Below are 11499 nucleotides of genomic sequence, written 5' to 3'. Positions count from 1 at the left end.
CCAAATAAAAGTATCACACACAAAAAAACTATCCTTGACTTTGTTTAATGTTGGCCAACTACTCCTGAGCTTGGGGCCTCCCCTGGAGAGTGGTGATTGACACACCCGTTGATACTCTATTGGAGAAAACTGATTTTCCCTTTATGAGAAGGGAACAGCTGAAGTTAGCTTCTTGGTTAGCCATGGGAGCCTGTCTAGTTCTTCTTCTCAATGCTGTATCCCTTGTGGTTTGAATCTGCACAGATTTTGTGGTCCTGCCATAGTCTCCGTGAGCACACATGGGCATCAGTTCGGTTGCGTATGGAAGTCACTGTTTCCTTGGAGTCATCCACCACCTCTGTCTCTTGAAATTCTCCCACCTTCTCTTCTCCACCGATCCCTGAGCCTTAAGGTGTTTGAAGAAGACATCCCATTTAGGACTAACACTTTCTTGACAACTACAACAAAGGCTAATGTCCAGCAGAGAGCAGCAGAGTCCTCTGAAGTATAAGCCTGTGTCTAGGCCAGCTAGTAAACTGGACATCTCCTCTTAAGTATGTACAGCAATTAACCTGCTTCTGAAAGAATGGAAATTGTGCTTCCCTTGATGAAAGTGTGCTTCCCTAACACCTAAGCAATTCTCAAACTTAGACATGCAAGCGGGGCAGCAGATATGTTTAAGTCAGCAAGAGCATCCCCAGCAGAACACTGATGTCTGCAAAACCAGAAACTGTCTGAAAAAGACAGTAGAGAACTGTCTATCACTTCCTCTATTCAAACCTAAATTCATTCAAAGGGTTAACTGAATTCTGAAAGAATTCTTAGCTTCAGGCGATTGAGAGATAATTTCAGCTTTTAAAACAAACAAACAAACAAATAGTATTGGCAAAAGATCCCGTCAGGAAAGCTATCTAGCTATGTATATTGCTGTTCGACATCTAAAGAGCTAAATTAAAGCTCCATATTTGTGGGTCAAGAATCATTTAAGAGTTTGAATGCCTGGCTATAATGTTAGCTTCCAATTGGAAGAAGGTCCCAGAATGCTGATAAAATGGTCTATTTCCTTCCACTGATGGGCCAAGTCTATTAATTTTTTTTCCATTTGACACTAATATGCAGCTGGAATTTGCAGCCTTTCAAGAGAAGGCCAAAGCTATTTCATTTGTTTGCTATATCCTTTGGCTCTCATCGGATTCAATGAATAGCTCTTAATTATGCCACAGCTGAGTCATGGGTGGGTGGGTGGATAGGGGTTAAGAGTCTAGGCTTCGGATTCAGACAAAACCAGGATTGAATCCTAGCTTTACAACATATTGGCTGTACGGGCTGGACCACTTACCAAACCACTCTAATTTGCCATTTTCCTATCTGTAAAATGGCACAGGGATTCCGGCTTCCAAGGGTTATTGTTAAGACTCGATGAGATGATGCATCTGAAGCACTTATCCCGGAGCATGGCCCATGTAGTGTGCTCAGTAAATGAGAGCCTCCATTACTCGAACACTGTAAACATTGTAGCCACACAATTACTAGTTCACCTTAAGGATGGTTAATGGTAGTAATAAAAGGCTGAACACAAGCCCTCATAAAGAGATTAGGCTCAGGAAAATGAGGTAATTGCTCAAAGTAAGTCAAAAGTGTATTGGAGATGTGCCTTGTGAGTCACTTGTTTCAAGTTCAAGCTCTATAGGAGACACAAGAAGACTCAGCATCTACCTGCCATCTTTGTTCTGAAAGAGCAATCATCTCCCTGCAGCCTTCACCCTAGCTCAGAGCCCTGGTATGAGGGATTGGTTGTCCTGTGTCCTCAGCTCACTGCTTTCACGGAGTCTGGTTTCCAGGAAGCTGAGCTATTCACCTCCAGTCTCATGGTTTCTGAAAGGAAATTTGCAAAAAGACTGTGCGTCTGCTATTCCTTAGCCTCAAGCTCAAAGTTCTGGAACGTAGAGTAGAATTAGTAAGTTATGCAGAGGGCCATCAGTAAACACGGGTGACATTAGGGGTCGTGCAGTGCAGGTCAGGAGAAACGTAATTCACAATCTAATAGGGAAGACAGACTAAGAAACAGTCTACTGGGATGGATCCAGGTACTGGTATGATTGGCATGGGGACTTAGGTCAGGAGGATATTGGGGTATTCTGAGAGCTGTCAGAGCTTAGAGGACAGCAACAAATCCAGCATTGATGGCAGGAGTGGAGAAGAGTTCTAGAAGAATCTAGAAAGGTTACATGTTCTCTTTGTTGGTCAAACATATTACCAATTAGTCAGTGGTAAAAGTCTATTTTTATTCATTTATATATCAAAGGAAAATGTCTGAACTAATTTGCTGAGCCTAGGTATGATTTTTTTTTAAAGCCAGAGAAGGTTTATCAAGGAGTTTATTCAGAATTACCCACTCCCTAACTTAGGTAACAGATAACAAAACGACTTAATAATTGAGTTATTGAATTTCTGTCTGGTTAATGAGCATCGAATATCTTTGTTATTCTATGTCACAAGATGGGCTGGTTTGGAGCATCACACTGTTCCTGAATTTAACCCCCAACATGGTTATTTACTACGGAATTCACTAATGTGATCTTGAACACTGACCGGTCCTCAGCTTCCCAAGGTGAAATCAAACTCAACATCATTGACATTAACAAATTGCTAGTACTGATATTTCCTCAACCTGCCACAGTGTGGAGCACTTAAGACATGCTAAATCATCGTTCCGGAGCTTTGAGACACTCCTACCTGTGCTTCTAGAGAACTAATGAGGAAGTGTTCCAGTGTATGCTGTGCTTATTATTCATCACAGACTATTCCATGCTAAGACCACTTGAGCACAGATACCTACCCTCTTCCATTGCTTAGTGCAGGGATTAATCCTTCTCTCTGCAGCCTTTGTTCACTTTTCCCCACCTTCATCTTTCACCTGGAATTTCTTGAACGTTCAGTCCTGGAGCTTTCAACCCTGCCTTTCTTCCCGAGTCTTTGCACCAATAATAGAAACCTGAGCTTCCAGATCTTTAAGATCAGATTCTTGTTCTCCAGTGAACTATAAAAATTCCCCCTGGTAGATTTTTTGTGGATATGTTGGGATAAACAACAATATTTAGTTCACACTATGACTATGATTCTGAATTTCCCACTCTGGGTGGAGACTGACCCTCCTTGCTTGGTAGATTATTTACAAAGTGCTCAGCGGAAACCCTCCGAGTCTTCTAGAAATTTAGCTCTTTGATAATGAGATTAGTGGACCATAAGGATTTGCTCCACCTCCTAGGGAGAAGTCTGTAAAGCACATTCATATTTAAAGGTGTGTTTCCTTTCCATTGCTCACTGCCAAGAAATGGCTGGCCCAGGATTGATTAATGTAGCTTAGTTTTAGATGTTTTAGTTCATGGCCAGTTGGCTTTCTTGCTTTGGGGCCCTTAGTGAGATAGAACAACATAAGGTGGAGGAGAGCTGCTGTGTTTCATGGCAGAAGAGATGGGGACAGGGTCTGATTTCCAATATATCCTTTAAGGCATGTCCCTAACATTTTAGCTTCCTCCTGTCAGCCAACCGCCTATGGTTCTATCACCTCCCAACAGAAAGAAGTACTACAGGATGACAACCATCTTTCAGCATGTATATAGGTCAAGGCAATGGATGGGGAAAAGAGACTCAAGATGAGACTATATCAGGAAGCTTTAAGAAACACCTTATCCAGCACGCCCTTTTAATCCCAGCACTCCAGAGGCAGAGGCAGGAGGATTTCTGTGAATTCAAGGCCAGCCTGGTCTACAGAGCCAGTTCCAAGGCAGCTCTACTAAATCTCAGCTTTCAGTTGGGGACTAAGGGAGCCACCTCAACTTGAATTTTGACAACAATTCAGTCTTCCATAACTGAGGCAATCTCTGTAGTTTGTTCTTTTCAGCTATGTGAATGGAAAGAATGTTGGCTTATAGTTAGTCAGCCAAGGGTAGAGATGAGATGCCACCTACTTGTAGATTTGTGACCTTACACTGGTGACGTAATCTCCATGAACTGTCATCCTATCTCTAGTACAATGCTCACAGTAACCTTACCTCCTTAATAAGATTGTTGTGATCAGTGTAAAGTAATACAGGGTGATTGGTTATCCTAATTGACTTGGGAAAGAAAGTACTTCTCAGATACAGGACTTTCAGTGCTAAGATCAAGAAAGTCCTGGGCAATCCTGGGTAGTTGGTCACCCTTGAGTGTAAAGTATTTTGCTCATTATTATGACTTTAATAACTAACATTCCCACATAAGGACACTGTCTTAGTCTGGATTTCTATTCCTGCACAAACATTATGATCAAGAAGCAAGTTGGAGAGGAAAGGGTTTATTCAGCTTACACTTCCACACTGCTGTTGATCACCAGGGGAAGTCAGGACTGGAACTCAAGCAGGTCAGGAAGCAGGAGCTGATGCAGAGACCATGGAGAGATGTTTCTTACTGGTTTGCTTCCCCTGGCTTGCTCAGCCTGCTCTCTTATAGAACCCAAGACTTCCAGCCCAGGGATGGCACCACCCACAAGGGGCCCTACCCCCTTGATCACTAATTGAGAAAATGCCCCACAGCTGGATCTCATGGAGGCACTTCCCTAACTGAAAGTCACTTCTCTGTGATAACTCCAGCCTGTGTCAAGTTGACACACAAAACCAGCCAGTACAGAGACCTTCCACACACACATTTGGTCTTCAAAGCTTTGCCTGGGTCAGGTAACATGTTTCATGTACTTGAGAATCGGTGATTCAGGGCTTCAAATTCTAAAGTATAGTATGTGTTTAAATCATCATTGTGACTTTTATCACATATATGCTTATATAAGTATACATATATACTTATAATGGTAAATTTAATGGTAAAATATACAATACCCTTAAGAGAAAACCAGTATTTATCAAATACCTGTTCTGTGAGAGATTGTTAAATGACAACATTATAATTTAGGGAAATATATTTTTGAATGCTAGTTTGAACCCAGAGCTTCATATATGCCAGGCAATACTGTACCACTCAGCTACATGTCCAGCCTTTTGGAAAACATCTTAATGAGATTTAACATAATATAGGAAAGGACATAGTGCCAATTGCCTGGCTCAATGAATTATCAGAAAGAGAAGAGAGATGTGTACCAGTCCAGCCGGTACAAAATCGAACAGTCCTCTGAGGGGGAGAGAGGATGGTTATAGGAAAGATAGGAAAAATATGCAAGAGATAGGTAAAAAGAGGTTTGTGGGCCTATCCCATGCCAGCAGCAAGTGTATTTCTCACAGCTGTGCGAAGGAAAGCCATAAGCTAATAGAAACAATTTTGCTGAGATATACACAAGACATTATTTGTTCTCACCCAAAAACCTCCTTGTTCCTTCCACCAAGGTCAATAGAATCTCCAGCTCCTCATCTTGAGCCTCAAGTGCACCTCTTATTGTTCCAAGCCTCAGCAGGCCAGGAAATCTGCCAACAGACCCTGTCCTGCTTTGATTCTGCCTGGCAGACAGGCTTTTCTCTCTTTGTTTTGTTTTGTTTTGTTTTGTTTTGTTCTCCTCTGCTTCAGAGAAGTAGGAAAAGGCTCCCAACATAGATGTGATCAGTGTCCAAAGCAGGATATAGATATCACTTCTATCTCTTAGTAACCCCTCACCGAGGACTCTTTAAGCCACTACTCAACACCCCACTGGGCCAGAGGACACCTCAGTCTTTGAGTGTTTATGATGCCATCCCATCTGCCCCCACCCCCTGGCCCTGCTCTCTTTTGCTTACTTTGTGTTATTTTGAGTTTGATTTGTGAGTTGACTTTTATAATTTTTATCGTAGCTGAATAGTGCTATGAATTCCCCTCTAGCCATGGCTTTAACTGAATCCAATAAATTCTACTGTATAATCTTTTCAGTGGAATTATTTTTCAGGAAATCTGTAATTTCTGATTTTTCCCTAATTGACAAAGATTTGTTTAGTAGAAATGTGTTGTTGTTTTTAAGATTTACATGTAAAAGGGCTCATTTTTTGGGATTTGGTATTTATTTTAAAATTCTGGTTTAACTCCATTTAGAACACTTAAAATTTTAGCTACATTTAGTTTGGTTTTGAATTCTACACACATTCTTGGAACTCTAACACATCCTTTTCCTAAAAGAATACACTTTCAAAATATCAAACTCTACCTGCAGACTTTTCTACTGTCATTTCAACAACTCTAGATGTTCCTGTGGTTAAGCCACATAGTAGATATGCTACCATGGTGGCTAGCTAGATTTAGGGATGCAAAAATTCTACCATATCACTGGGAAAGTTTGAAATCACTCCTTTTCTGTAATTAGTAAGCTGGAACTAAACTAGCAGAACAAGGAAATTAAGTGCTACATTGCTCCAGATGCTGTTCTACTATGTTCTATTTTCCAATTTCACACATATTCAAAGGACTTCAAATTAAGCATGTGGTCACAACCTTGAAAATATGAAACAATTATTACCAGAAGCCAAGGTTGTTTTTTTGCCACATAGTGATGTGTCCAAATATCAGTGACTGGTGGAAGCTATCTGTTCTTTAAGGTTATCAGTACAGGTTTCGATCATGTGGGCTGTCTCATACCTATGTAGGTGCAAGGAAGTGGTCCTCTTTTCATTGCCTGTTTTTTTACTGTGAACTCTTGTTTTAGATTCTTCACCCTGTCATGAAGTCAGGACTACAATAAGATGCTGGCCTCACTGAGCCATGCCCACACATGTGGCATGCACACACACACACACACATGCAGGCAAAGTCCCCACACACATGGCACAAAGAATTAAATGTTTTACAACAGAAAAATTTGCCTTCTTGACCACATTGAGATTCAGAGCTCAGTAATGTTAAGTATGTTTCCAAGGTTATACATTGGGTATCTAAAATTTTTTCACCTTGCAAAACTGAAACTCCTGGACTATTGAACAGTTGTTCACCCTCTCCATCTTCCTATAGGTTGTATCATGGAATCACCAAGAAGAATGTCTCTAGGTTCAGTGTTTTCACAAAACCACTAATTGCCACACTATAAACAGCTTCATTTCCTTCCCACTAATCTCAAGAATCTAAGAGGAACTCTGAAATAAAATATAATCTTTTTTTTTTTTTTTTTGGTATTTTCAAGACAGGGTTTCTCTGTGTAACCCTGGCTGTCCTGGAACAAACTCTGTAGATGAGGCTTGCTTCGAACTCAGAAATCTGCCTGCCTCTGCCTCCCAAGTGCTGTGATTAAAGGTGTGCGCCAGCACTGCCCGGCTAATCTTATTTTTATTAGTTAATGCTCAGAGCTACTCTGTTCACATTTATAACCACTGTTGCTCACAAAGGCCCAAAACCAAAAATTTGAGACAATTAATGGCATGATTCTATCACTGGCAAAAATAAAAATGTAAACATTTGAAAATGACAAGGAGGTACCAAGAGAATGTCAGGACTTCAAAGAAGCTGACACATATAGAACAGCATGAGATAGGTTGTGAATGGTCCCATCTGGAGTGGTATAGCAGTGTGCACACCAGTAGTCCTAACACACACACACACACACACACACACACACACACACACACACTGTAAAACCATGGATAAGAGGGTAGTAAATAGTTGAACTATTTTGATAACTTGTCTTTGTCAATTAATGGTACATTTTAGATAGCTTTCCATATCTGTATAAAAATCTACCTGATCAGTTTTAAATGCTCCATAGTTTTCAATTATACATACATGTTCATGATTTACTTTGCCTAGTTATTGTTTATAAGAAATTTTGGTCACTTCTGGATCTTTGCTATGACAAGTACTGCTATGATAAACAATTATAACTACTTAAATTATACATATAGATTTTTACCATGAATTTAATATGCATATGAGCATTACATGTGTATAGTACTTAATATTTATTTTCATGAATAAATATAGACCTATAGCATCACTTTAGTGACTATTCATTATTGATTGCATGGAAAGAACTAATTTGTTTAACTAATGCCCAACTGTTGGCCATTTGTGTTGTGCTTCATTTTTTCTCTATAATAAATAATGAGGTTGAACACCTGTCCACTTAAATCTTTGCACTGGTCAAATTTATTTTTGTTTGTATTATTAAGAACAAGACTTCTTTTAAAGGAAGTAACAAACTGTCCATTTTGCTCAACAAACATTTTCAGATATGATAAGCTGGAGAGAAACATTTACACCACATAGGTAGATGGTTTCCAAATTATGTGTCTGGAGTGTTAGGCAGACTAGTAGTCCCAAGTGTATTGGTATCCAAAAGCCTCAAACCTGTTAATCTTACATTGTAACAGAGAAATCAGCTAGAGAACACATGGGCTTATCAGATGACCTATATAAGAGGGGCTGTCTGCAGTTGGGGGCAATCCCAAGAGTCCTTAAAATTGGAGAGGAAGGGAAAAGAGAGCCAGAGAGATAAGACTAAGGAAGAATACTCAGATTAATGCTGACTTTGAAGGTGGAAGCAAGTGTCTGAGAGACAGGAAAATGACAAAGCTGCTAGAACAGTGCTTCTCAACCTGTGGAGTTGTGACCCACATATTAGAGATCCTTCATATCAGATACATTACAAATTATAATAGAAGCAAAAGTATAGTTATGAAGTAGAAAAAAGTAATGTTATGGTTGGGGGTACCACAGCATAAGGAACTATATTTAAGAGTCTCGGCATTAGGAAGGCTGAGAACCATTGTTCTGGAAAGTGGAAAAGTCAAGGAGAAATCAGATTCTTCCTGGTAGCCTCCAAAGAAACCAGCCCTCCTTGCTCCTTGATCGTAGCTCAATGAGGAGGGTGTCCTCACTCCAGAATTCTATGATTACACAGTTGAATTGTTTAAAACCATCAAGTTAGTGTTAAGCTGTTACTATGGAAATAGGAAACTGATACCGATACCGTTGGAGGAAGGCATTGAGTGAGGGTAGTTCTTACCCCTAGAGCCTCCAATTCAGTAGTCTGCAGAGTCTAGCTAAGGAGTATGGATATTCAGTGAGGCCCCTGGTGATAACTGCTGCCTCAAGTGGGGACCTTGATGTGGATAACATGAGTCAGTGGAAGAACTGTCTCCTGTTTCGTACACAGTCACTTGCTAGCTTGAAAGATAGTCTAAGACGGTTGTTGAAGACGTGGTTGAAGTTGGGGTACCACTTTGACATCAAACAACTCCATGTCTTGAGTGATAGAGTTGTTGGGCTTCAGCAATACTTGTCAGCCATACTGTTTCCAGCTTGCATTGCGACTCCTTATCAACTCAAACACAATGACAATCTGTTCCATGAGTCTTGGGATTTCTGTCTGTGGGTTATCTCTTAAAGTATTTGTGTTAGTTGGAGGCTCCACGTTGCAGAAGTATGAGAGGCTTATGAGGATTCAGCAAATAACATCTGTGGAAAAAGGCAGCTAAAGAAGCAAGACTGACCAGGGGCTTTGACCATGATACATAGCTGACAAAATCTAGATCATTTTAATTGGAGTTTTGGAACAAATGTTGCTTTTGTAGAAGCCCCAGTTGTGTAGGAGTAGTAGTCCTAAAGTTGTTGGCTAGGGCCACGCCCTCAGACAGCAAGGGGGAAGAGGGTCCTAAGGTTCTAATAGATAGGTGACCTCAAATGACTACAATCTCTGCAACTCCGTGGAAATTTTTTAAATTTTTTTGTTTTTATTTTTTAAGATGGCATCTCATAGCCTAGGATGGCCTGGAATTAATTCACCATGTAGCCCAAAACAGCAACAAACTCAAGGTGATCCTCCTGTGTCAGCCTCCAGAACCACTGACCCCTTCCTTTTGAGACAGGGTCTCACTAGATAGTCCTGGGGTGCCTAGAACTCAGTATGGAGAGCAGGTTAGACTCAGAAATCTGCCTGCCTCTGCCTTCTGAGTGCTACAAATAAAAGCCTGAGAGCACCACCATACCCAGCCCACAAAATCCTTTCTTGAAGGTTGACTATAGCTGCATCTCTCTCACCTTTCTCTTCTCTGTTCTTCTGCCACCCAGACCTTACCACTTTCTTTAAAAAAAAAACAAAAACAAAAAACAAAAAAACAACTTTTATTTATTTCCCTTTTTTCTTTTCCAAGAGGGTGCTCATCCCCACCAGGTTCCCCCTTTCCCTGGGGCCTCAAGTCTCTATAGGATTAAGTGCATCCTCTCCCACTGAGGCCAGACTAGGCAGTCATCTGCTATATATGTGCCGGGGCCTCGAAAAAGCCTGTGTATATTGCCTGGTTGGTGGCTCAGTCTCTGGGAGCTCCCTGGGGACTGGGTTAGTTGAGACTGCTGGTCTCCCTATAGAGTCTTTATCTTCTTCAATCCTTCCTCTAATTCAACCATAGGAGCCCCCAACTTCAGTCCAATGGTTGGGTCTAAGTATCTGCAGTAACTCTCAGTCAGCTGCTGGTTGGGCCTCTCAGAGGTCAGTAATGCTAGGCTCCTGTCTGTAAGCACATCATAGCATTAGTAATAGTGTCAGGCCTTGGTGTCCACCATGAGATGGATCCCAAGTTTGGCTGGTCATTGGACTTCCTTTCCTTCAATCTCTTCTCCAGGAAACAATGGTTGATACACCTTGTAACTGCCACATTTATTTAAACAAACAGGCTCTTATAGCTGGAAATGACCTTAGAGATCACCTTATTTTACACATGGGGATACTAGGACTACTGAGGTTGGGGTGAGAATGAATGATTCAAGATGGCACAGCTGGCTAGAAAGAGGCGAGCAGAGCTTGGATGACCTAACCCTTAGGGAAAGCGTGCAGTAACATTGAGAAAATCTTACAGTTTTATTTTCTTTTGGATAAAGTTGGAGTTTGTTAAGAGTAAGTATTAAAATTGAGCACTATGCCTCAGACACATAATCCTCCCATTCGGGAAGCGAAGGCAAGAGGATCAGACATTCGAGGCCATATTGCTTGAAGCAGTTTCATTCTGCTTGGGTTACAAGCGATCTTGTCTCAAAAGCTGAAAAGGCTGGTTTTTGTTTGTTTGTTTTGTCTTTTTTTTGTTGGTGGCAGTTTATTTGTGGTTTGTTGTTCTTATTTGTTTGTCTGTCTGTCTGTTTGGTGTATTATAGCTGTGGCTGGCCTGGAGCTCACTATGCAGACCAGAGTGGTGTGGGTCTCACAGAGATCTACCCTCCTCTGCCTCCTGAGGGCTGCGATTAAGAGTATGTGTCACCACACCTGGAAAGCTTAAGAATTAATATGAATTTCAGCATAGAAAGAAGAGTCAGAGGAAGAGAGAGAGGGAAGGATGGAGAATGGGGGAAGGGAAGGAGATAGCCACAAAGAGGCTGACTTAAGAAAGTAGGGGTTGATTTCTTCAGGGAACCACCAGGGTCTCCATATTTGAAATACCAATGGAACTGAGTAATGGTAGCATATGACTTTAATATCAGCATACAGAAAGTAGAGGCAGGAGGAGCTCTCTGAGTTCAAGGCCAGCCTGGTCTACAGAGAGAATTCCAGGATAGTCAGAGGCTACACAGAGAAACCCTGTTCTGAGCAGT

The sequence above is a fragment of the Mastomys coucha genome, chromosome X (assembly GCF_008632895.1).
Source record: "Mastomys coucha isolate ucsf_1 chromosome X, UCSF_Mcou_1, whole genome shotgun sequence".
Lineage (NCBI taxonomy): Eukaryota > Metazoa > Chordata > Mammalia > Rodentia > Muridae > Mastomys > Mastomys coucha.
Note: the sequence above shows the minus strand (reverse complement) of the source record.